This window comes from Geotrypetes seraphini, chromosome 11, assembly GCF_902459505.1.
Source record: "Geotrypetes seraphini chromosome 11, aGeoSer1.1, whole genome shotgun sequence".
NCBI classification, from domain to species: Eukaryota; Metazoa; Chordata; class Amphibia; order Gymnophiona; family Dermophiidae; genus Geotrypetes; species Geotrypetes seraphini.
Window position 1 is genome coordinate 134847408 of NC_047094.1, and position 27672 is coordinate 134875079.

General features: G+C 41.7%; 1 long non-coding RNA gene across 2 annotated transcripts in view; it reads right to left on the reverse strand.

The window, feature by feature from the left end:
* Positions 1-653: 653 nt before the first annotated feature.
* Positions 654-27672, reverse strand: part of LOC117345626 — a 123531-nt gene continuing 96512 nt past the window's right edge. The window contains exon 3 of one of the 2 annotated variants that reach the window (XR_004536476.1): positions 654-1716. This is a non-coding gene — a long non-coding RNA (uncharacterized LOC117345626). Of the gene's footprint in view, positions 1717-26612; positions 26712-27672 lie in introns of those variants that run through there. The other variant, XR_004536475.1, reaches the window with a different exon arrangement.

Consider the following 27672-nt stretch of genomic DNA (forward strand, 5'->3'; position numbering starts at 1 on the left):
AAAAAACAAAAAAACCACAATAAAGAATAGAAACTCTGTGATGGCATTTTACTTGTACATTGAGATGTTGAAAATACCATTGCACCCTGGCCTAATTATTGTAACAGCGATATTAAGATATTAGATATAAAGTCAAAACATGTGTAAACAGGAGAGTATTTAAAAGAAAAAAAATTGCAGGGGAGCATTACTCCCCCCCCATCCTGTACAATCAGCCATTTTATCCTGTTCTGTGGATGTGGAGAATATCCTTCGTGGACAGGGCGTAATAAATCTGTTTGAACTAGAGCCTTACTCTCAGTGCCGCGTAGAGGGCTTACAGAAATGAAAGTAGAGCCTAACTACGGTACTAATCCATTAACCGGGCACCGAATAATTTAAAAGCATTTGACACGTAGCAGTTGAAATGCTGCCTTTTGTCCCCCCCCCCCCCCCCCCCAATTTGCAAGCTGTGTTTATGGTACAACCAACCATGTTCAACTTGTCCTGTTAACGCAAAGTTTATTTTTCAACTTTTTCTAGAAATAATGGAGTTTAACTTGTGATCGATGTCAACCATACCTGAATGAAACAGCAAATTTATTCAGTGCATTTGGTCAAGAAGAACCCAATCTCTCAGTTTATAGAATATATATGGTTTTAATTAGCTTTGATTGACACGAGCATATGGGTCCTTCTGTTATAGTCGAATACAACTGGATGACATGTGACAACCTTTCTACCTGACAAATGCTTTTTTCATGACTTACAATCATCTAAATATTAATCATATATGCAGATGTCATTGAGCTCTCCAGCTAAAAGTTCATCCCTTTGTTTTCATTCTTCCATTCTTATCTTCTCTCATTCAGGTTCTTTGAACAAAGCTGTGTTTATTTTTTTCTTTGAGTGTTTTCATTTTGTAAAGTTATTTTGAATCCACTACTGATGCTAGTTCAGACTTAAACTAAAGATGACGGAGACTGAACGTATTTTTGGAACGATCATAAATTCTCTCTTCAGAGGCATTTTTACAAAGCTAAAACTGCGCCCAGGCTCTCTTCATTGAGATCAGAAGTATAGCTCTGCTCATCTGGTGAGCTGTAAAGAAACTTCAGAAATCCTGCAGAGTGGATACAAAAGAAAATGCCATATTTGCCGGCAAGTTCTGATTTCTACTATTCTTAGCAAAAAAACAACCTTTCATTACTGTTAATAAAATGCTATGTGTTAATATACACAGCTCTGTACGCAAAAGCACACAACTTGAATAAAATAGAGGTGATTTGTAGCGTGATGAAGAAAGTTCAATATTCTTAGTTCAGGATCTTGAGTGTCTGCTTCACAGCTTCAGAATTTCTACAGCTTAATTTGGGAAAGACCAAGAATCAATAGGAACACATTTTTCATAGCTACAGTAGGTTATAAATATGCCAAAGAAATTCACATAGGACTTATTTTCATAAAAGATGAAACACAGCAATATGGTTACATGTAAAGTTAGCAAATGGTCCTCAAAATGAGTCATTCTAATGTTGCTGAAAGCAAAGACTTCATTTGGATCACAGCTGGAGTTTCTCCTTCCTGATTTTGCCAATGAACTGTGATTAAGCAAAGGAATTTTTTCCCCCTAGCTCCTTCAAAGAAGAATGTAATTCATAGCCATCCTTTCCAGATCAACTTCTGTCTCTGTTCTTTCTTCAGCTGACGACCAGAGGATAACACAGCTCCAGTCACCTGCTTAAATAATAAATTGGTTAAATTCCCCTTTAATTTCTTTTATTTAACTAATTCTCTCATCTTTACTACATACATTTATTAGATTAGATTGACGTCTCTCCCTACTGGACCTGCTTTGTTTCTTCATATGGCTGTTGAAAGCCATTTAAGACATAGTTTAATTCATTATATATCTACTCAGAGATATATAATTTCCATTGACTTCTAATTAGGCTAGTAAGGTAAAAAAAAATGGCTACTGCATTTTTGTAATATTTTTCAGGAGTTACTGTTGTATACTGTATTTATAATTCTATGTTCAGATGTATAATAATTCTTATTCAATATGTTTCTCATCTCATCTCTCTCATTCTCTTTTTCCATTATGTCATATATAAAATATGTATGTATTACATTATATAGAAGCTTACCTGTAAATGTTGTCATGTTTACTTAATATTAAGTCAACTTATTAAAGCAGGATTTTTATAAATTATTACTGAAATTTGAGAAATCAATGACTATGGCAAAAATTAATACATTTTGCATTTCAGACTATATTATATTGTACTAAAGGGAGAATTTTTGCCATCAAATGTAGTGTTGTTGGAAAAATAATTAGCTTAAAAACCAAGCAATTAATGCATGCATTGAATGCATTATCTATCTATCTTTCTATCTAATTTGTATCAGCTACAGTGTTAAAGGTCTGTAGGAGGTTTAGAAAGATAGAAACTGGAGTTCTAAATATAATTTTTCACATCCTGGGCAAAGTTAAGACTCTTATCTCGTCTCCACTCTCTCTTCTTTTGAATAACATACAACAAATGAAATATTCAAAATGAATACATTGGGAGATATTTTTATTTTTTTTATAGCATGTGCTATACCACCACTTGTAATAAACATTATGACAATTTACAAAATGGGTGAAGAAAAGCCATCACGAGTAACCAAAACCAAGGTTAGGGGAAGACACTGGGACAAAGGGCTGAATAACACCAGCAAAAAAAAAAAAAAAAAAAAAAATCCTGTATTCGATAAAGCAATCAGAGCATAGTCATCTAAAAATTCCTTATAAAACACAGCCTGTTTTCACAGCCCCCACAGTTGTGAAATACATGGACACAGACAGCTTGCTTTTCAAAATTAGCACAAGGTGTGTGTGTGTGTGTTAAAAATAACTGCGTACATTGCACCTGCCAGTTTGTGTGGGAAGCAGGAGGAAGAAAATAGCATAGATTCACGGCGTACTCTTTTCTTGCCCGCTTCTAGAAACGACTGCCACATATGCCTTCTTAGCTGGACTAAGGGGTCTTTTTATCAAGCCGCGGTAGGGGTTTAACGTGCATAATACCGTGCCTGCCGCGCCAGCTGCTAACGCCTGCATTGAGCAGGCCACGGGGGTTAGCGCCTGATGACATGTCTGACGCGCTAACCCCCGCTAGCGCGGCTTGATAAAAGGACCCCTGAGGACAGTTTATAGGCAAGACAATTTACTCAGGTAAGTGGCCTTAAAATATGCCCTCTCCATATAAATACCAAAATAAGGGGGCCTTTTATTAAGGTGCGCTAAATCGGTCTAAAGGACCCCTAAGCAACGATTTCTGGATCACTAGTCAAAGCCCACGACAATTGTACTAGTCATTTGAGCATATAGGAACAGATCTGAAATAGAAAATAGAAATCTTAGCGTATAATTTGCCCATATTTCTGTTTTATGTTTAATAGTAAAAATGCATTTGACCACATTTTCATCCCCTGAAGTATTTTTGCATTTTATTTGCTAAAATAATAATGTGATGATCAATATAATTTCTTTCATGTATAAAAATCTGCTTTTTTCCCTTCATATACCTCTCCTTTAACAAAGCCATAGTCGTGACTGCCACATGGCAAACATCCCTATGGACATCAGAGCGATTACCACATCAGCAGCTGCTACCGTGGCTTCGTAAAAGGAGCCCATGGTTTAGAAATCGCAAAGAAAACGTAATATGAAGTTTTCTTAACCAAATGAATAACATATGGTAGAAGGCATATGAGATTTCATTGTACGACAGTAATAGGTTACCAAAAATTCAGCATCTGAAACTGTGGGAAGATTTCCATGTGGATTCTCAGCTACACTGAGCAGAGGCTACCAGAGTCATCTCCATTGTATTGTCCTCAATTAGACTTGACCTGCCATGCTAGGGAAGTTCGTGTAGACCACTGATGCATCCACTAAGGACCTGCTCTCGAAAGGTTTTCTTCTATGCTGCTATGTCTATTGCCAAGAAAACAATCTCCTGGCACATAAGATCGTTTCAAACTTGAAATTATTCTCCTCCAGTAACATAGTCTATAAAAGGCATCAGCTTGGAGCCTCGATACTGATATAGTTTAAAAAGAATCATATGCTATTTCAGTACTCAACAAGAATGCAGATGTTAGAAGGTTCATAGAAACATGATGGCAGATAAAGGCCAAATGGCCCATCCAGTCTGCCCAGCCACAGTAACCATCATCTCTTTCTCTCTCCAAGAGATCCCATGTGCCTATCCCAGGCCCTTTTGAATTCAGACACAGTCTCTGTCTCCACCACCTCTTCCGGGAGACTCTTCCACGCATCTACCACCCTTTCCGTAAAAAAGTATTTCCTCAGATTACTCCGGAGCCTATGACCTCTTAACTTCATCCTATGCCCTCTCATTCCAGAGCTTCCTTTCAAATGAAAGAGACTCGACTCATAAACATTTACATTACGTAGTGCAATTGATGTTTGGTAAAGGGCTTTATTGTTGGGGGCAACAGCCTGGACTGCATTGGGATTCTTCCATAATGCCCAGTCAATGTGCCTGGTTTCTGCTTGAAATGCTAATTTGCCAGTAACATAGTAACACAGTAACATAGTAGATGATGGCAGATAAAGACCCGAATGGTCCATCCAGTCTGCCCAACCTGATTCAATTTAATTTTTTTTTTTTTTTTTTTCTTCTTAGCTATTTCTGGGCGAGAATCCAAAGCTTTACCCGGTACTGTGCTTGGGTTCCAACTGCCGAAATCTCTGTTAAGACTTACTCCAGCCCATCTACACCCTCCCAGCCATTGAAGCCCTCCCCTGCCCATCCTCCACCAAACATCCATATACAGACACAGACCGTGAAAGTCTGCCCAGTACTGGCTTTAGTTCAATCTTTAATCTTATTTTCTGATTCTAAATCTTCTGTGTTCATCCCACGCTTCTTTGAACTCAGTCACAGTTTTACTCTCCACCACCTCTCTCGGGAGCGCATTCCAGGTTCTTTATTCAAACAGATTACAGAGTCTGTTGTGTGATGGTGTCTCTTTTGTTTTCTTATTTGTAGAGTATTCCCTGAAAAACAAACTGAAGTAGTCATATGAACATAAGACTAGCCATACTGGGACAGACCGAAGGTCCATCAAGCCCAGTATCCTGTTTCCAATAGTGGCCAACCCAGGTCCCAAGTACCTGGCAGAAACCCAAAGAGTAGCAACATTCCAGAGCTGAGATTGTGATGTCATAATTGCTCATTCCACCAATGGCTAAGAGCCAACCTCAGCAGTGATGTCACAATGGCTTCACTGTCCTATACTTGGCTCACATAAGAATTGCTCTAGTTTTCAACAGTTTCCAGTTTCCAACAGTATCACCTAATTTCTTGTTGTTAATTGAATAGGCATCCTATCATGATGCTTTTAGGAAGTACCATGTTTCCCCCATTATAGGACCTCCTCCTTTAGTAAGACACCCCCCTTTTTTTCCCCACCTGGGAAATATAAGGCCCCCCCCCCCCCGAAAATAAGGCACTATTTGGCAAGCATGTCTTGGCGATCCAGAGTACTGGTACAGTACCGTATGCATGGTCACACAACTTCCTGCTTCCGCTGTCCAGGAAAACAAGCCCAGGAACAGCCTCTGTACACCAAGAGCGGAGCTGAACTTACAGGTACCCACTCAATGTTAAAAGCAGCCGGCAAGCTCTTTCCTACCTCCTCCTCAAGTCATCTAATCCTGGCTTTAGGCAGCTGCGCCCTGTAGTTCATTTTCTGCATAGTTCGTTACCGTACCTTTCATTGCTACGTACTACTGGTATTTACTTGTAGTGATACCGTACATAGTGATGCTGCCATCTAGTGTTTTAAAAGCAAACTGCAAATCTGTATCTGATCTGTACGGTATGTGGAGGATGCTGTTTTCTAACAGATTTGAAAGCTGATTTCAAGTTCAAACTTTACAAGTGTACATTTACCATGTTACAGACACATTTCCAAAAACGTTAGCTTGCCATGTAAAAGGTAAATAAAAATTGGCATGCAAATCCTTTAAACCAGATTGTTAACTGTAAAATCAAAAATCTGGTTTAAAGGATTTGCATGCCAATTTTTATTTACCTTTTACATGGCAAGCTAACGTTTTTATCTCCATACTTTTAAGATGGTAACCGCCCATCCCCCTGATTCTCTTGTGCCATTTTGATTCCCCCCTCTGATGCCCTCTGTATCATTTTAAAAGATCACCCCCCCCCCCCACCCAGGATACCCTAGTGCCATTTTTTATTCTTTTACCCTTAGGCATGGCCACAAAAATAAAAAGCTACTCTGTGGAGTACAAGAGGAGAATCGTGGAAGATTCTTGGGGCCAAAATCTTGCTGCTTTCTGCAAAGAAAAAATGTTGAATATACGATTGCTCCGCAAGTGGCGAGCAGAGTATGGTAAACTAGTTGAACAAGTGGAAAAGGGAAATTCTAACAAACGCAAGTGTGGATCAGGTCGGAAACCAATATTTTCTGAGCTGGAAAATCTGATCTGTGAATGGGTTGTTGACAGGAGAACAAAGGCTTTGGTTGTGAATAGGGCTCATATTCAAGAATTCGCCCTTGCAATGGCGCCACAGTTTAACATAGCCTCTGAAAATTTCAAAGCATCACAACACTGGCTGGATAATTTCCTTCAGAGAAGTGAATTGTCTTTAAGAAGATCCACGACATTGTTTAGGCTGGAAGATGCTCAAGTGATTAAGCGAGCACTTGCATTCAAGTCCTTTATTGATGAGATTGACTTCTCTAAATACAAGCTTTCCAACATGATTGCTATGGATGAAACTGCAGTGTTTATGGGCCAATCATCTCAAACAACAATTGAACAGCGGGGTGCCTCCTCAGTGTACATTCCCTCCACTGCTTATGAAAGTGCACGTGTGACCTGTATTTTGGCAATTTGTCTGGATGGCACTAAAGTCCTACCTCTAATAATTTCTAAGGGCAAGAAGGAAAAGATTGAACGTGTTTCAGGAATTTTTGTCCTTGAAACTGAAAAAGCCTGGGCCACACAAGCTGTTATAAGAAAGTGGGTAGATTTAATTCTGCCACTTGTTATGCGAGGAGGTCAAAGAGGTCTGCTAGTCTGGGATGCAGCTCGCACTCACCGTGCTAAAGATATGAAGTCATTTCTTCATGAAAGAAAAATAGATCAAATAATGATTCCCGCAGGAATGACGGCCTATCTCCAGACTTTGGATATTGCAATCAACAAGCCATTCAAGGACAATCTGCGCATGGAAATTAATGACTACATTGAAAATAGAATGGAGAGAAATCAGCGTGGAAACTTTGTGAAACCTAAACTGCAAGAGGTTGTGACTTGGGTGAAGAATTCATGGGATAAAATCACTGACCGTTGCATTGAACATGCATTACGAGCAGGCTACCTTGATAAGAAGTACTCATTTGAGGACACTGCTATTGCTAAACATGAGAGATTTGGTCCACTGATTGTGAAAGAAATGGAGTCCCAAGTAATTGACCTGGAACCTCAGGGTGTGAGTTATTATGATGATGTTCCAAAAGATGATGACTTGATTGTCATTGATTAAATGTGTAAATGTATCATACTGTAAACTGTTATACAGTAAATGTTTTTCTGGTTTGTGATGACCTGTACCATATACAGGGAATAAATGTCTTTTTTTCAGCAATAAATGTGTACTGTATTCTTCTTCATGGAAAAATAAGACATCCCCCTGAAAATAAGACCTTGTGCATATTTTGGAGTTTTTAAAAATATAAGACAGTGTCATATATTCGGGGAAACAGGGTATTTATATTAGATTAAGGTACAAAAAATAAATTTTCTACTATCCAGGCCCCTGTATATAGAGCATCTTGTATCTGATACATTTCCAGGTTCATTAGCTTTGTTTGTTGCATTCAGATATGAATTAGCTCCTATTATAGTTAATATATAGCGTAACTTCACCTTTTTTAACTCACATAGACGTTTGATGTTGAAGAATATTCTCCATAGGCAGAAAATGAATGAGTTCATAACAGGACGTTTATGTGAAATGCCCCCCAAAGGCACCAATTTATTCCATGCCCAGTTCCAGAAGTACACAAATTCTCTCACACACTTTGAACCTGCTTTCAAGATGGAATAAATGTGTACATTCACTTTCTAAACGCACACTTGTAGTTTATAAAACACTCGTGCATCGCAACTCTGTCTCAGTTCTGTCCAAACTATGCCGATGGTTAGAATTCTGCGCGGATGGCGAAAATGTACCTGATGTACACTCTTGTACAGAGTGGGATTCAGTTTTATAAGAGCAATTTTCGACATGCAAAACATACTTTTCACAGAAAATGTTTTTTCTTTATAAAACCCTCCTAGAGGTGCAAGAAGCCTATAGGTATTGATGCAATAAACTGTCTAACATAGGGGTGTCCAATCTGTGGCCTGAGGGCTGCATGCGGCCCCGTGAAGTATTTTGTGCGGCCCCGGTTGAGGGCGATGCAGTGTTTTCCTCTGCTGCCCCCGGGTGTTTACCGTCTTGCCGGTTCCCTCCTCTTTCTTGCTGCAGCGTTTGCGCGACCCCAGAGCGGTTTACATGAGCAGCAATGATGGAAATATGAACATTAACTTCGGTAACCGCCCCCCAGTCCTGCCCTAGCCCCACCCTAGCCCTCCTGCCCGATGCGATTTCGAGGAAGCTTTTCAAAACCCGGACAAAGTGCCAAGTTTTAAAAAGCCTTCCAGACCCCTGGACCTGTTCTAGAAAAGGAGGCCATGTCCGGGGATATCCAGACGTCTGGTAACCCGAGATGGCATAGTACACGAGCTACAATATATGAACTAAACTAAACCTTAAGTTTGTCTACCGCATCATCTCCATAAAGATAGAGCTCGACACGGTTTACAGGTAATTCAATAAATGAGGGAAGGACATCATAAGAAATTAGAGGTTATGAAGAGGATAGCTAGCTTTACATTTTCAATAGATAGCTTTACGTTTTGGAGAAAAGCCAGGTTTTCAGATGCTTTCGGAATAATTGGAATGAGCCGAGGTTCCGCAGCGGGGCAGGGAGGTTGTTCCAAAGCTCAGTGAATTTGAAGACAAGGGATTTCCCTAATTTACCTGCATACATGATGCCTTTTAACGAGGGGAAAGATAGTTTGAGTGTCAGGCCTCGAAGAATTCCAGGATAGTGGGATTAGGGGAGGAAGAATGCCATGTAGGATCTTGAAAATTAGGCAGGTACATTTAAAGTGAATCCTAGAAATCACCTATGGACAAGGAGTAACAGAAATCTGCTGAAGTTATGATAAAATTGCCTAGTAATGGAGTTACGTACAGAATTAGATTCTATCTGAGATGCACAAATTATTTACCTAGTCTATCTTTTGACTGACTCAATACACAATACTATAACCCTATATCCCTTCATTATACTTATTTAAATAATTAGGGCTCCTTTTTACTAAGGTGCACTAGCGTTACGCTTCTAGAACTAAAGCCAGCTCAATGCTGGAGTTAAGGTCTAGCGTGCGCTATTCCACCCGTTAAAGCCCTAGCGCACCTTAGTAAAAGGAGCCCTTAGCCTCTATAAATATACAAGCTAAAACTTTTAGTTGTCATTTAAATGTATCATAATTTAAACATCCCTTGTATATCCTGCTTCATCCTATCATATATGAACTGTGAAGTATTGAGCTAATTCCACCGTATTAATTACCCCCCACCCCCACCCCCGACGATTCTTATATTAATTAAAATAGTCTGAGAAAAGGAAGGTCTTTCTTGAACTTTTTGGTCTTTTTCTTGTTTTAATGAGGAAGAGAATGGGACTTGTTTACTGCCTTTTTGTAGTCTTTCAAGCACGCTCAAAGTGGTTTACATACAGATACTTCAAGCATTTTCCCCTATCTGTCCCAGGGGCTCAGAATCTGTCTAATGGACCTGGGGCAGTGGAGGATTAAGTGACTTGCCCAGGGTCACAAGGAGCAGCACAGGGTTTGAACCCACAACCTCAGGGTGCTGAGACCGTAGCTCTAACCACTCTCCTCTCTAAAAGGCTACTTTCATTCTGGCTCTGCAAATGCATGAAAGCATCCTACATTTTCTGGGATTTCTGCCCAAATAGAACCTTTTAGGACTAGGGTCTTCAAACTGGTTTCAAAAGATGGAGCTCCTTTCATATTTCTTTCTTTATAAAGTGCTGAAAGCTGAAACTGCAGCCTATGTAAACTAGAGATCATTAGAGGTTATTTTTGTTAAAAAAAAAAAGAAAGGAAGGACAGAAGAAAAAAATAGATTCAGCAAAATGTACTTTCTTCACAGGTTCCAAATCTCTATTTAGGGGATATAAGCTTTGATTTATTTATTTATTTATCCTGTCGATAGACTCATAGTCAAGGGGAGGGGAATTGGAGGTTATTAATCTTTCCTGTCAGCCATTCACAGATGTGAAATTCACACCACAACAAATGTGAAGTCAGCAGTACGCAACCACAAGGTGGAAATTTCAAGAGAAAGAAGCTTCAAGGGATGAAAAAAGGCGAGAGAGAGGCAGACAGTGAGTCAGAACAGATATACTTGTTTTACTCCATATGCTTGGGCATCTACTAGTTCTAAAAGATAATATATTATTTATGTCGCTTGTCACTGGCCCAGTGCATATGCATTTTTAAACATTATTATCTGTTTATAAAGCTATGAATTCAGAGCTTATGGAAGATGCCAGATTGGTAGTACTGGAAAGTGGAAGTGCATCCGAGAGGGGACCTTCAAAGCCACTTTGGCTCACTTCTGAAATTTACGAATCCTTTAGAGTCAGGAAGATTTTTCCACATTTTTCATCTACTTTTCCAAATAGCAAAAAGCAATGTGCCTAATTAAGAACCTAATAATCAAATACAAACAGCAAACACAGCGGTCCTTGTACTAAGGTGCAGTAAGTTTGTGCAATCGCTGAATTGTAACTGGAAGAGGTAAGACACGGCAAATGCAAAGCCCACGTTTCGTTTGTTTTTATTATTTAGAACCCATTTTTCCTAAAGCGGCTCACGATATAAACAGACATAATAAAAATACAAACTCTGACTCCGACTCCACAGCCCTGGTTGCAGACCTAACTTATCCCATGTTCTAGCCTGCCTGCACTAGGTGTTGTAGCAGGGCGTTTTAGCTTCTTATGGTTATCTCAGTATACACAATATTGTATTCCGCCCTCCTGGACATGTAACAGAAAGATTGCAGAGCTTAGATAAGTGACCTGCTAGTGTGAGCTTAGGACCAATGATTGTTAAGAAAAGTAACATGTGAGACGTTCTTTCTAGAATTCAGTTGTATAGCCAGAAAAGTGTATAAATATCTCTGTAACTTCCTGGTTTTGGGACTTCTGAAGCCAGCTTGGAGCTCAGGGGTCCGCATATGCTGAATAAAATATACCTGTCGCTTTCTTCAAGTCTCTAAGTTTTGTAGCTGACCAAAGTGATCTTTCACAACTACACGATGGGAGGGCTGGTAATGAGTGAAAGTAGCTTAGAAAAGGACTTGGGATGTTGGTAGACAAAACAATGAAACCGTCGGCACAGTGCGTAGCGGCCTCTAAGAAGTTGAACAGAATACTAGGTATTATCAAGAAAGGTATTACAACCAGAATGAAAGAAGTTATCTTGCCGTTGTATCGGGCGATGGTGTGCCCGCATCTGGAGTTCTGTGTTCAATATTGGTCGCCGTACCTTAAGAAGGATATGGCGATACTCGAGAGGGTTCAGAAAAGAGCGACGAGATTGATAAAAGGTATGGAGAACCTTTCCTATGCTGAAAGATTGGAGAAACTGGGGCTCTTTTCCCTGGAAAAGCGGAAGCTTGGAGGGACATGATAGAGACTTACAAGATCATGAAAGGCATAGAGAAAGTGGAGAGGGACAGATTCTTCAAACCTTCGAAGACTACAAGAACGAGAGGGCATTCGGAAATGTTAAGAGGGGACAGATTGAGAACCTATGCTAGGAAGTTCTTCTTCACTCAGAGGGTGGTGGACACCTGGAATGTGCTTCCAGAGGGCGTAATAGGACAGAGTACGGTATTGGGTTTCAAGAAAGGATTAGATGTTTTCCTGGAGGAAAAGGGGATTGAAGGGTATAGATAGAGGATTAATATGCAGGTCCTGGACTTGATGGGCCGCTGCGTGTGCGGGCTGCCGGGCATGATGGACTTCTGGTCTGACCCAGCAGAGGCACTTCTTATGTTCTTAACACCTGCATTATTTTATCTAAGCAGGAAACTCAACAATTGGAAATTTATAGTACATACTATCCCCGAATGGGTTTTTAATCTGTCGACCCTTTCCCTTCATTGTTCTGCTTCCGATTTTAAATTTTTTTAATTTTTATATAACAATAATTGTAGCAGTGTTTTCCCTACATTCCTTTTGTATAATAATAATAATAACTTTATTTTTTTATACCGCAGTACCATAATAGTTCAGAGCGGTTAACAGAGTAAGAGACTGTACATAGACAGTGATGTTACAAATAAGTCAGTCAGCATAGCTTAGCGAGTAAGGAGTGGTCAGGGAATCCGGAGGTATCTAGTATTGTCTCTGTTTTTATTTAAATTTGTTTTTATTATTTTTTTAAGTTTCTGTAAACCGCTTAGATTGTGAAATAGGCGTCATATCAACTTGAAATAAAACCCAAAACTTGAAAGATGTAAATGACAATAGCCAATATAATATTCACAGGTGCGTATGCCTTCCCAGCAACCAGACAGCACTTTATATGGAGTGACAGCACTTTTGAGTCTCTACCCAGGCAGCTAACATCTCTTTAAACCATGAAACTATAACAATGATTAATGGGCCTGACCTTCCCTATGCAATATATATAATACTGATGGCAAAATTCATGTAATATGTATTATGCATTTTAATACACCTCCACCAACAGTCATTTTTATTACCACAGAAACCTCAGACTTCAGGTACAATATCAACATCATTGTATAGATCAATAGAGGATGTAGAAAATCAACTCTATTTGCCTAATGGTTAGAGCAGTGGAGTAAAAAACAGGGAAGTCAGGGTTCAAGTCTCACGGCTGTTCCCCGAGATCTTGTCACGTTGTCTAACTCTCTGTTCCTCAGGTACAAACTTAGGAGATTCAATTTTTCAGTAACTCTAGATTTTTCAAATATCAATCTTAATCAAAAATACACAAAAAAATTCTCACCTAAATATGAAAATTTTAAAAAATATAAAGTGTAATCAAAACATTATAGCACCACCTGTCTTCCTAACCAATATAGCGCTCTAAAGGTCTATAGAGTAGGAAAGATTTTTTTCCAAAGCGTACAGATTGTAAAAAAAACCCTTTTTCACTTATCTTACTGTTCAGCTCCTTTCAATCATTTCTGGAATTCAGGCTGGCGCTCAGCGGCTTCTTTGACTGGCTCCCGTGAATTCTCGCGAATCGCTAGAATTCGCGAGAGCCAGTCAAAGAAGCCGCTGAGCGCCAAAGCGCGTTCCCGCTCATAGCTGCTCAGCGGCTGAAGAAAAACCAGTAGGGGAGCAGGAGCGCGGAAAGCTCGCTTCTGCACGCTGCACTTCTGGACCACCAGGGATAAAAGTGGCAATTTTTATTTTATTTTATTTTTTTGGGGGGGACCCTGTTCCGAGGCCTATGGTTGGGGATGTTATCGGAGGAGTTTTGAAGCACCAGGCCAGAGGAGGTAGGTTGACGGGGCAGGATGCAGCGCGAGCGAGGGAAGGGGGCTGGGTGCAGAGTCTGACAGGGGGGAAGGAAGGGGGCTGGGTGCAGAGTCTGACGGGGGGAAGGAGGGGGCTGGGTGCAGAGTCTGATGGGGGAAGGAAGGGGGCTGAGTACAGAGTCTAACGGGGGGAAGGAAGGGGGCTGGGTGCAGAGTCTGACGGGGGAAGGAAGGGGGCTGAGTGCAGAGTCTAACGGGGGGGGGGGAAGGAAGGGGGCTGAGTGCAGAGTCTGACGGGGGAGGGGAGGGGGTGCATGCCCTGGCAGGGAGAAGCTGGGTGCAAGGAGTGGGAAGGCAGGGAGGACAGATGCTCAGGGGGTTGGGAAAGATAGATACTGCAGTACTGGGAAAGGGTTGTGAAGGACAAATGCACGTGTTGGGGGTTACGAAAGGAGGAAAAGAGAGATGCTGCACAAGTGGAGTAGTGGGAAGGGAAAGAAAGAAATACTTCCAGTGGGGTAGGGAAAAGGAACAGAAAATTGTTGGACATAGGTGTGTGGCATGAGAGGGAAAGAGAGATGATGTATATGGGGAAAGGAAGACACAATGTACATGATAGTGGTGGAGAGGAGGGAGTGAGAAGCGATGACCCAAAGAAGAGAGAGATGTTAGACCACTGGAATGGAAGTAGAGAGAGAGAGAGAGAGAGATGCCAGACCACAGAATGGAAGGGAAGGAGGGGAGAGAGAGATGCCAGATCGCAGAATGGAGTGGAGAGAAATGTTAGACCTTGGGAAGAGGGAGGGAAGGAGAGAGAGAGATTCCAGGATATGTGAGGGAGACGAGAAAGATGCCAGACCATATGAGGGGGGAAAGGAGGAAGACAGAGATGTCTGACCATAGGAGAGGGATGAGATGGTGCATAGGTTTGGAGGGGAAGGAAAGACAGAAGGAGGAGATGGTGGACAGCAATGGGTGCGACAGGGAAGAGATAAGAAGAAATGCTTCTTATGGATAGATGGGAATAGGGGAGAAGAATGATAGAGGAGATGGTACACATGGATAGATGAGAAGGGAAGGCATGGAAAAGTAGATTTTGAGAAGAAAGAAGAAAAATAGAAGAAAGTTGAATGTTAAAAGTTAATGCTAAAGATGTATGTATGATCCAAACAGACCGGGGTGTTTTGTTCCAAAGATGGATGTCTGGCAGCAAGTGAAGGAGAGAAAACCAGCAAATGGATAAGGCGGCCCTGGATACACAGTTAAGAGCACAGACAGAAGGAAGTGCAGCCAGAGACTGGGAAAGATGGTTTGAAAACCAAAATCACCAGACAACAAAGGTAGGGGAAATGATTTTAATTTCAATTTAGTGATTGACTTGTGTCAGTTTTGAGAAATGACATCTGCTCAGGAAGAAATGCATTTGTTTCTATTTCTCTGGGGGTTGTACTGCATGCAGAGTCTTGCTTCTTAGGGTTTTGTTTGTATATATTAGTACTTTAGTTTCTGGTCCTGTATTTGTATAGGGGTTATCTGTGTTCAGCATGTGTGACCAAGGCCAGGTGCTCTGGTAGGAATGAATGTTGAGAAGCATACAGTGTGCTTTGCGTAGTTTAATTTTGTGGTTAACCATTAGGTATTGTTAATAAGATTATATTGTGTGTATATATGAAAAATGAATGGAAAAAATGGTATTACAATTAGTACTATTATGGGGCGGGGTTTGGGGTGGAGTTTGTGGGCCCCCCCCCAAACAAAAAAGCGTTCCGCTGCATTGCAACAAAAATCAAACAAAATCCCAACATCCACAAGGATTAATTCAACATAAGTAAATCTTCAGTATTCATAACATCTCTTCCTCTGCACGATTTCGTGTTTCACATCTAGCTCCTTCAGGAGGAATAATCCACTCCTGAGAAAAAGCAAGAATGGTGTCAAATTAATTTTTATTTGGTTTTTTAAAGTTTATTTTCATTATTAAAGCTCCTAGCGGTTGCTACCCAGGCAGGAGAGGTGCCTTCTTGGTGGGGGTGCTGGCACCCATCCTCCTCTCTGTCCCTCTGCTCCTTCCTGACACCCCCCCCCCCCCCCCCCCCGCCAAGTGTGTATGCCCCTTCTCTCCAGGTTTTGAAAAGCTGTCCAGACCCCCGGACATGTTCTCAAAGGAGGACATGTCCGGGAAATCCGGACGTCTGGTAAGCTTAGATAGAACTGACTTTTAGGGGGTCCTATTTATGTGGCTGGTTAAGTGCTGAATCTCAGAATGTACGCCAACTGTCATGGGGCAGAAATGATCTCCACACCAAAAAAGAACTGGTCGATCTGAGGTGGGACTGAGAGGGGATCATTTCCTTCTTGCAAACCATTCCTCCTGTCCTACAGTTTGCTTTTACGGAGATCATAGTGTCTTATCAAGACCAAACGGCCTACGTAACCCAAATGTGGCATGGAACATCTTTGCTTCTTCTCCAGTGCAGTCTTTTGCTCCGACTTTGCCTTCAATCGTAGCCATGCTCTGCATATTAAAACTGCATGAACAGATTTTAATAACATTTGTCAATAATTCATGACCTCTTTTTCAGTTATGTTTCTAGCAGAAAGGCTGTTAGGTTTAAGCCTCTCCCGTGCTCTGGCCGCAGTTCATTCAAAAGGAGCCATTGGCTTCTGTCCATTTTCTTTGTCTTTGGAGGCACCTTAGCACATTTCTAGAGCGTGAACTACAGAGGACCTTGCAGGTCAGTTACTTAAAAAAAAAGAGCAAAGCCCAAGAGTAGAAACTGAAATCGGTAAAAGTTTGAGGGTGAAGCATCTTTCTCTTTGTGGAACGTCCTTCCAACAGACCCCCGATTAGAAAACTCTAGAAAAAAACTGAAGGCCTTTCTTTCTACAGACGCCTACGCTCTTTAATCCCAGCTCTCCTTGACAATTCACGTTCACTCTCAGAAGCCACTTTGGAAAGTCAAAACGCTTACGTTGAAGCGACTCCTTCCCTTCTCCACTTCCCTTTGTATTTTCCATCTCAATGTATTTACAAACTTCCCTTCCCCTATTTCCCTCTCGTTTCATGTGCGTCAATGCATAAATGCTCCCTTATTTTTAACTTTAGATACGATTTTATTTTTTAATCTCTTTTTATTATTAAATGTTTAGGTACGTATTTGATAAACGGTATATCAAAAATAAAGAAAACTTGAGAGTGCACGGGGGCTTTCTTAAGGCTTCTGCCCTGAATACGCTTCCACACTCATTCTCTACCCAGTGGCACCTAGCCCCTCCTCCCCGCCCTACGCACGCATGCCGCCTTCCCTTTCCCGTACCTTTTTAAGCTTTTCCGGCATAAGCAGCACGCCCACGTCAGTGTCCCGGAAGTGACGTCAGAGAGAGTGCCGATGCCGACGTGGGCAGCAAACCCGTGCCAGGGAAGTAAAAAAGGTACGGGGAAGGAGGAGAGGTTCCGCGCCCTTAGGAAGACCACGCCTCCCTTACTATGCCACTGTCTCCACCCCAACACATCTTCTCGGTTAGTGCGCACAAATAGCAAACCCAATGCAAGCTACTTTACCGTATCCTGTGCTAGGCCATTGCTAGTGCTTAACACAGTTTTCTTAAAGGGCCCCTTTGTGACTATAGTGTAGAAAGAGTATGGCGGGAGAAAGTCCTCCAACTCGTCATAATTCCGATGCCGTGTCTGATACCACTGTGTGTAGCTTGTTTGGTCTGAGTGGTGACTTTTATTTAGAGCAAGTCTACTTCATTCAGCTCTGAATTTGCAAACAAATTTAGCACTGAATCCACAGTCCAGTGGTCCACAACAGAGGACAGCGAATGAGCAGAGAGCTGTCGCCTACTCAGGAGAGGGTTACCATATGGCTTCCGGAAAAAAAAAAGAGGACGGATTGAGACATCCGGGTTTTACTTCCATTGCTTTCAAAGGAATAGGTTACCAGATTTTCCTTCGGACCCATGGCCCCGCCCCGCCACCAGACAGCATCGGCACATGCGCGGATGACGCACATGAGCAATGACGTCTGTGCATGCGCGGATGCCCCTTCCCGACGCCATTATGTCGGGAAGCTTTTCAAAACTCAAAGTACAGGGTTTTGAAAAGCCATCCAGACCCCCAGACATGTCCTCAAAAGGAAAACATATCCGGGGAAATCTGGATGTCCTCCTTTTTCTGGATCTAACACTGATGGGTACTGGATAAGTAATTTTAGTGTAATTTTCTTATGTATATCTCAAGGAAGCCTCAGCCCCACCACTCCACCGCTGTATAATCTCGCAACCGCGGGAAGCATTACGTGGTGCCTCATCATTGGCCGTCCTGTTTAATGTGCTTAAAATAATTGTGAAAATTTATATTGTTCAATAAATATATAAGAATATAAAGTGCTTAGTACTGTACTTAGCTTTAAATCAGCTTAAAATTTGTTTCCTGGTCAGGCTTGAGATATACATAAGAAAATTACACTAAAATTATTTATCCAGTACCCATCAGTTTCAGATGTTGTGATATATCTGGGCTGGATAGAAGAGTTCTGTTTCATACATTGCCATAGTTGGGGATGCTCCTTTTTCTGGAGCCATATGGTAACCCTGAGTCAGGACATGCTGCGCCGAGGAGGCACGCTCGCTATCACACAACCATCCTGTCCTCCTGCTGCTACAGAGAAATATATAAAACAGAGCGGCTTTATAGGGGCTGTATGGAAATGGCAAACACTGTCACCTCTGAGTGGTAAATTATGCATTCAGAAATGATCAACATCAGAAAGCTGTCTTTTATTAGAAAAGAAACACTGAGAAGGCACGGGAGGCCCAGCCTTGGACAGAGCTTGTTTATTTAATAACTTTTCTGATTATATTTTTGTTCCTGGAGGTTGTATTTATGCGACGTGCTTTTTTTTTTTTTTTTTTCCTCATATTATTGAAACATTTTGCCTAAGATTATTGCTGTACTTCTGCATTCCAAAACTTTTCTTGGTGACACATTGCTAGTTAATGTGAGTGGGGGGGGGGAGGAAAAAAAGAGGAAAGGCATTATTTTTATTATCTTTTGTCTTCTCGATATAATTGCTTATTATATTAGAGCATGTCTTCCTTCTTCAGGAGATGGTGTTCTTTGGGTCTCAGCTTTCTACCAAAGAGGTTCTGATCACCAGCATTTGAAAGTATGCCGAGCCATAGGCAGCAGAATGCTTTTTCATGGGGGGGGGGGGGGTAAAGGTTCTGCCCTAGCCCCAGCAGGACCCTGTGGCATGACTTCTCTCTCTCCAGCTCCCAACTCCCCCACCTGCCTTCCCTGGTCGCTGTAATTTTAAATCTTCTGGCAGCCGCCGCGCAGCATTGGCGAGCAGGCCTGCCCCGGAAGTCTTCATTGTGCAGTGATGCTGCGCGGTGGCTGCCCAAAGATTTAAAAATTACAGCAACCGGGAGGAGGTGGATGGGGCAGTAGAGCCATAACTGACCGCCAATTATTGGGGAGGCCATGGCCCCTGCGGCCTGCCCCATTCTGATGCCGTTAGGGCGCTATTTACTAATGGCTGTGAAATAGTTAACAGGTATTAATTTGAGTTAAGCATGTGGAAGATCATTTTATAACAGGGTGCCTATTGGAAGGCTAAGTGGGTGTTTATTTTGGGAATATTTTTATAAACATATGTTAAAGGAAATTCTATAAACAAAAAAGAACTGTGGAAATGATGATCTTGACCAAGATTTTTTAATAACAAATATCCTTCATAAATAAAAATGATGCAAACAATTTAAAATCAATCCATCTAATACTTCCTATCCCATGACTTTCCTCAGAAGTCTTTCATGAGGTACTTTGTCAAATGCCTTTTGAAAATCCAAATACACAATATCGACCTTTATCCACATGTTCATTCACCCCCTTCAAAGAAATGCAGTAGATTGGTGAGGCAAGATTTCCCTCGACTGAAACCACGTTGGCTTTCTCTCATTAATCCATGCTTATGTATATGTTCACTCATTTTATTCTTTATAATAGTCTCTACCATTTTGCCCAGCACCGACTTCAGACTCACCGGTCTATAATTTCCCAGATCACCTCTGGAACCCTTTTAAAAAATTAGCGTCACGTTGGCCACCCTCCAGTTTTCTGGTACTATGCTGTTTTTTAAAGAAAAATTACACAGTTATCAAGCGGCCCCAGCACCATTACTTCTCTCACCAATTCATCTGCTCCACTAAGAACCAGATCTAGAATTGCTTCACTTCTTGTCAATTCCTGAACCAGCTGCTCCATAAAGCAGTCCTTGATTTCATCAAGGAATTTTATCTTCCTAGCATGCCCTGATGATACATTTGCCCAGTCAATATCAGGGTAGTTGAAATCACCCATTATTACTGTGTTTTGTTAGCCTCCCTAATTTCTGGTGATATTTCAGCATCTGTCCGTTCATCTTGGTCAGGCAGACAGTAGTACACTCCTAACACTATCCTTTCCCCCCCTTACATATGGAATTTCTATGCCTAGGGATTCCAAGGTGTGTTTCTGCTCCTGTAGAATTTTGAGTCCATTTGATTCAAGGCCCTCCTTAACATATAATGCTATGCCTCCTCCAATTCGATCCATCCTATCACTGCGATATAACGTACCACAGTAAGCCAGTGTCTTCCTTCCACCAGGTTTCAGAGATGCCTATTATATCTATCTTTTCATTTAGTGCAATATATTCTAACTCTCCCATTTTTGTTACTTAGGCTTCTGACATTTGTATATAGACATTTCAAACAGTGTTTGTCATATCTATTTACAATTTGCTCAGCAGTTGGCATAGATAATTTGCAACCTTTAAAATCGGCCTGCTTCGAATTTAAGGAAACCTGGTCTACTTCAGTCTGTATTGCAATCTCATTATCAGGATGCTCTGTGTTCCCTAAGTGATAAAGAACCAGTGAGGAAATTCTATAACAGGTACCTGGTAGGAGCCTATTCAGTAAGGGAATGCAGACATTTATTTTTGTTAATAAAATATTAGCGCAGTGGGATATATAACTGCTTACAGTTTAAGCAACCACTGTTCCCTCTGAGTAGGAGTCCTCTAAGTGCATTGCTGCTAGTAGGGGGGCGGTGCTTCAATATTGTATTTTCAATTGGTAAGGATAGGCAGATTCCCTGGAGTCCTGCAGAGCTCACTATTGAAAATGTTATAGTGAAACAGCACCTCCCACTGGCAGGATTGTAGGTGGAGGACTTCAGCTCAGCTTAGAGGGAACTGTGATTTACAGCAGTCATAAACCCAGTATATTTGCAGGTGTCTAAATGCTGAAGATACCCACGTATTTTATAGAATTCTATAATGTATATGTGCAAGTGTGTCCCATCCCCCCCCATGTCCTACCTAGATTCCGCCCATGTGTACATCTTTTTGCAACTTAGACATGTCTAACGCAACTTAGACATGTCTGTAAACGCATGTATGCGTTTACAGAATAGAGCTCAGGCATATAAGTGAGTATTTTAAATATTTATGCAGATACCTGTGAATTCTATTGTGTGCATATATTCTATATTGTGCATATTTTTTGAGCTTAGTGCACAAATTTTCTTGGCATAGGTTTTATGTTCATTTATTTATTTGTGAAATTTGTTATAGTGCAAGATCACAAAAGCATCAATGCGGTTTACAATAATATAAAACTGAATGAACCACAAACAATAATTAGCCAAACAACAATCCAAAACTCATTGGGAGGGGGATGATATGTAGCAAATGGTAATTTGCCTAAGGCAGATATGCATTGAACAAACCTGAACACAAAAGGACAGATAATAGGATGAAAAATTATACTGCCTAATGCTTTTTAAACCACCATGTAAGAAGGAGTTGGTTTTAGAGAGGTGGAGCCAAAAGCAGATGAACGTGAAGATTCAGACACCAGTTTCCTTAAGGAAGAATCAACCAAGAGGCGTCTGAAGAGTTGATAAAGGTATAGGAAGATTAAACAAATATAGGGGATGTCCAGTGTGAAAAGATTTGTATGCCAGAAGAATCTTAAACTGAATCTACTTGCCACAGGGACTCGGGAGCCAATATTTTTCAATTAACAGAGGAGAAACACGGTCAGATCATTTGGCTTTATAAAGTTTAAGTGCTATATTTTTTAAGTCATTGAATTTGAATAAAATACCAAGGAGGACCGGAGAAAAGTGAGTTACAGTAATTCAAACAATTAATAACCAAAGCATGAATAAGAGCTCTCTAAATAGAGACTGATAGGTCAAATCATCCACAAAGCAAAAAAGATTTTCTGAGTCAAAAAAGAAATATACGGATCAAAGGGTTAAGAATCATCAAATATCACACCAAGTAAATGAACAACTCTGCCAGTGGCATAGTAAGGGGGTGCGGACCGCCCCAGGTGCCAAGTCGATGCGGGTGCTGGCACCTCTCTGCCCCACCCTGCCACCCCATGCCACCCTCATGGCATCCCTATCCCCACTCTGTATTATCTTTGCTAGCTTCTGCCTGTTGTTCGTGCCAGCCGGGCTCCCCTCTGAATCACTTCCGGGTCACAGGGCCAGGAAGTGACATCAGAGGGAAATCCAATGCTGGTGCAAGGAGCATACTTGCAGAAGCCACGTGCTGGCGAAGATTAAGAGGTATGGGGGGAGGGAGAACACAAGCGCAGAAAGAGCAGGGGGGGGATAGAGAGAAGGACACAGGGGGTGCCTCCTACCCTCACTACACCGCTGAACTCTGCTGAATTTAATAGAAAAATTATCTACTGTTGTAAAAACTGGCAGTGAAGAGTTTGATCTTGCAAACCAAATTGCTTCAGTTTTCTTAAGTTTTAACTTTGAGATTATATCTGTGTTAAACTATATTTGTTGTCCACCACCACCACCTTGGCTGAATCTCTTCATGAAGGCAGTTAATGGACGGATTATGCCACCAAGTCGGCCACCGATTCACAGCAACGCGCACAGTGAGGAATCCACCCCATAATGTTTCACGGCAGAGGTGGTTAATAAATCCCAAGAAATAAATCTATACCTCAAATGCTGGAATACCTCAAATTGATTGTAGAAAGAATTAGTAACATTCAAGGGTTCTTCAAAAAGTTTCAGAACTTTCATATTTTTGTGGGAAACGGTTGGGGCAGGAGAAGCGGTGAGATGCGTCATAAAACAGGGTGATTATATGGAAAAGTGACGTAATTTGCTTCTGAGATATTTAATAAATAGTGTTGAAAAAAATAAAAGTGCAGAAGCTTTTTCAAGATCCCTCTTTTATAATTATATCAACTCTGCATATATAAATTTAGATCCGTTTCACTCTTTCATAGGGTAATACTACATTAAAGAGCAGCTTTCGGTATGCAAAACTTTCAAAATAATCTTTAGCCTGAGCTGTATATTTATATTATTTTGCTCTTTTTTTAGAGCTTGTATTGCTTGTTTGCTTTGGCAGATGGAACGTGGATCATTTTAATTAGGTTTTATTGGACTGTTATATAGTCCATAATTGTGATCATTATTCATTTTTACTGTGATTCAGACAGATTCTCTGTTTAGATATGATGATATTATGATGAGACAAGTCCCATGTAACTTATTATGGAGCAGACGTGCTTGAGCAAAACAGTTTTATTGCTGAAACAAGGAGCCGGAATGGCTTATTAAAAGGTATAATATTACTGATGCATGATGGATAATTTAAGATGCAGCCTCGCGATCTAAGGCAGAGCATCCAACCCTTTTCTGGCAACCTCTAAGCCAGTCAGATTTTCAGAATAATAAATATTCATGTGCTTGGTCTCCCATGTACGCATAATTTTCTCATGCATATTCATTATGGATATCCTGAAATGTTCACTGGCTGCATGGCCATGTAGATGGTTTTTGGGAAGCCTTGATCTGTGTCTGCATTGACTATGTTTCTATGATAGAGTCATTTCAATACCTACATAATATAAATGTGCATGAGTCAAGTCGCTTTCATTTGAAAGGAAGCTCTGGGATGAGAGGGCATAGGATGAAGTTAAGAGGTGATAGGCTCTGGAGTAATCGGAGGAAATACTTTTTTATGGAAAGGGTGGTAGATGCATGGAACAGTCTCCCGGAAAAAGTGCTGGAGACAGAAACTGTGTCTGAATTCAAGAGGGCCTGGGATAGGCACGTGGGATCTCTCGGAGAGAGAAAGAGGTAATGGCTACTGCGGATGGGCAGACGGGATGGGCCATTTGGCCTTTATCTGCCTTCATGTTTCTATGTTTATAACATGAGGTTCTTCCCAGTTTGGGGATAAAGATTAATATATCTGGTTAAAAAAAAGAGAGTGCTTTGATTGGCATGTTCCTTTCATATGAGCTGAATCAACCTGTTTCTACCAGCAAAGACCCCTTTGGAGGTACGTATGCTCTTTCAGACTTTGGTATTTCCAATGGCTTGCAACTGGGCCTATGCAAAATACGTACATTTGCCATGGAATGAGAATTTGAGCTTAGTTCACTTTCATGGACATTAGAAGAATTGGCATTTGTGTTCAAATTGCAGAGAAGGTTTGTCTAAAATGGAAAAGAATGGTAAATGGGCAGATAGAAGAGAAAGGAGACAACAGGCGGAGGTAAGAAAGAGAGGCCTGAATTGGATGAATGAGAGCAGGGGGTCCTTTTATTAAGTCATCCATTATATTCTATGGGCTCCGTAGCATTTTGCGTGCGCTAAATTGGTTAGCATCCCTTAATAAGAGGATCCCTTAGTTAGTTATTTAATTCATTTTTTTTTTTAAATGTTTTTATCTTTATTCATTTTAAAACTTTCAATAAGTGTGACAATGGATTTACATTTAACTTCACTTAGAGCTCTTACAATACTCCTTCAAAACAAATACTCCCATCAGTTTCCCACTCAATAGACCCTAAGTATCCCCCCCTCCCTGGATGTGTACAATCAGCAAAGGAAAAGAAAAAACATTCTCATTTTAATGGGGGTGCTCCTAAATGGCTGTGTCAAAATGAACGCATGTAGTCTATAAAGAGCGTGAGCCCTTTACTGTAAAAATTGTAAGAGCTCAGATGAGTTGGTGTCTAGTGATTGGGCGTGGAGTCATGTGTGTCGTGCACAGTACCGGGCAGAGCTCTGGGTTTCTGGCCCAGAAATATCTAAGACAAAGAACAATTGAAAGAGAGCGTATGTTTGGGCATACTGAAAGGACCATTCGAGTCTTTATTTGCCGTCATTTACTATGGGGTCCTTTTATTAAGGTGCTTTAAAAGATCTACCATATTTTCACTTGTATACTGCGCACCCGTGTAAAACGCGCACACGGGTATAGCGCGCGGGAAACTGTAATTTATGTAAATAAATTTTTATATACCGTGCACACCCCTATACCACGCATGCTGCCCCGACTCTCCTATCGCTGCCCGACTCTCCTTTCGCCCACCCCGACTCTCCTCTGGCCAGCCCGACTCTCCTTTAGCCTGCCCCGACTCTCCTCTCCCCCTTGAAGTCCTGTCCCCACCCTGAAAGCCTGATGCCCCCCCCAACATCCGATTCACCCCCCCGCAGGACCGCTCGCACCCCCACCCCGAAGGACCGCTCGCACACTCACCCGCACCCGCACTCCCACCCCGAAGGACCGCTCGCACCCCCACAGCCTCCCCCCCCCCTATCATGTAGAAGCTGCCTACCGTCGTCCTGCTGTTTCCTCTGCTGGCGGTCCTGCCCCTTCTCTTAGCCCTGCGTCTACGCTGCTTCCTCTTCCGGCGGTCACACCCTTTCTCTGACAGAGGCGGGCCTGTTGGCCGAAACATGTACAAGTCGAGTCATTGAGTAATTAAGTCATTGAATATACCATTGGATTATTGGAGGAATAAAGATCTTCATATCATCAGATGAATTGGAGGACACTTTTTTAGTGCACATCATTGTGATCTGGACAATTCCATTCTGCTTTTCTTCTACTTAAAAAATGAGTACCATAATAAACTTGGGAAATTTTTATAAACTGTGGAATCCCCTATTGCAAACTTGCTCTTAGTGTCATCACTTTTAAGAGAATTTCATAACTCCTCCCACACGTACTGGCCCTATTGGATGGTTATCTTTTCCTTGATTTTAGTTTTATTCCACTTCCTTCTATCCTATATATTAGAAACATGACAGCAGATAAAGGCCAAATGGCCCATCCAGTCTGCCCATCCTCAGTAACTGTTATCTCTTCCTCTCTCTAAGAGATCCCAAATGCCTATCCCAGGCCCTCTTGAATTCAGACATAATCTTTGTTTCCTCCACCTCTTCCAGGAGACTGTTCCACCCATCTACCACCCCTTATGTAAAAAAGTATTTCCTCAGATTACTACGGAGCCTATCGCCTCTTAACTTCATCATAAGTCCTCTCAATACAGAGCTTCCTTTCAAATGAGACTTGACTCATGCGCATTTACGCCACATAGGTATTTAAATGTCTCTAACATATCTCCCCTCTCTCGCCTTTCCTCCAAAGTATACAGATTGAGATCTTTAAGTCTGTCCTCATATGCCTTATCGTGAAGACCACACAGCATTTTAGTAGCCTTTCTCTGGACAGACTCCATCCTTTCTATATCTTTTTGAAGGTGTGGCTTCCAGAATTGTACACAATATTCTAAATGAGGTCTCGCCAGAGTCTTATACAGGGGTATCAATACCTCCTTTTTCCCACTGGCCATGCCTCTCCCTATGCAACCTAGCATCCTTATAGCTTTCGCCGGTACATATGGGTTGGATTTTCATAGGGGCCGCAGACATATCACCAGCACTTCCTCAGAGCAGAATTGGATGGGGACTATGAAAAGGATAGAGAGATGACATCATATATAGACAGGTTATATATGGCCAAGCAGTGCTCACAAAGTCTCAGCTCACCTCATTGCCCAAGATAAGTCAGCTCAAACAAAGTCCTTCATGAAGGGGGAAATCAAAGTCTAGGAAGCACTGTTCACATGTCTGCCATTTGCTTGGTCCACTGGCATGGCTTACTGTGATGCATGGTCCTGCTGAGAAACAAAGGAGGAAAGGGTAGAAGACCCCAAGAGTTCTCCAATTAACTATTGGTGGCCCCATTGGAATACCAATGATTGTACACCAGCTGAAGTTCCCATCTTCCTTGATGCCTGGTGAAGATGGCCTATCAGAAAGGTCCTGGGACACTTGTGATAAAGAGCTGAGAAGGGTGGCAATATCTCCCTGCAGGTGTGTAGATTACCAGTGATACGAATACGAGTAACTATTTTATTTACTTAATGTATTTATATACCGCCTATCAAGATTATCTAAGTGGTTTACAATCAGGTACTCAAGTTTTTTCCTTATCTGTTCTGGTGGGCTCACAATCTATCTAACGTACCTGGGGCAATGGAGGATTGAGTGACTTGCCCAGGGTCACAAGGAGCAGCACAGGATTTGAACCCACAACCTCAGGGTGCTGAGGATGTTGCTCTAACCACTACACCACTCCTTCCTCCTAACGGGAAAAGCAGAGGCATGTGGACAATTTTAGTATTAACTCTTTTCATGGTGACCCGTCAAAAGCACGCCGGACTTTGGCGTGCTGCTAATCCTACGGCGACATTTGCACACAGGACATATGCATGCTGCCGCTTTTAAGCCTTACCATTAGCACTGTGAGGGTTGTGTGTTGGGAACCCCCCCCCCCCCCACTACAATTACAAGTCCTCGCACTCCCGTTGGGAGTGGGAAGGGGGACTTAAAACTCCTGAACAGCGAAAACAGAAAGGAAAACGGGAGTTTTCAGTGTACTTGGGGGGGGTCCCCCAACCTCCCCCCAACGGGAGCGCAAGGACTTGTAAATGTAGGGAGGGGGTTCCCCCCACCTCCCTACAGCGCTAATGGAAAGCCTTAAAAGCGGTAGAAGCAGTGGCGAGCATATGTCCTGCACACAAATGTCGCTACGGGATTGTTGGCATGCCAAAGACTGGCGCACTTTTGACGGTTTAC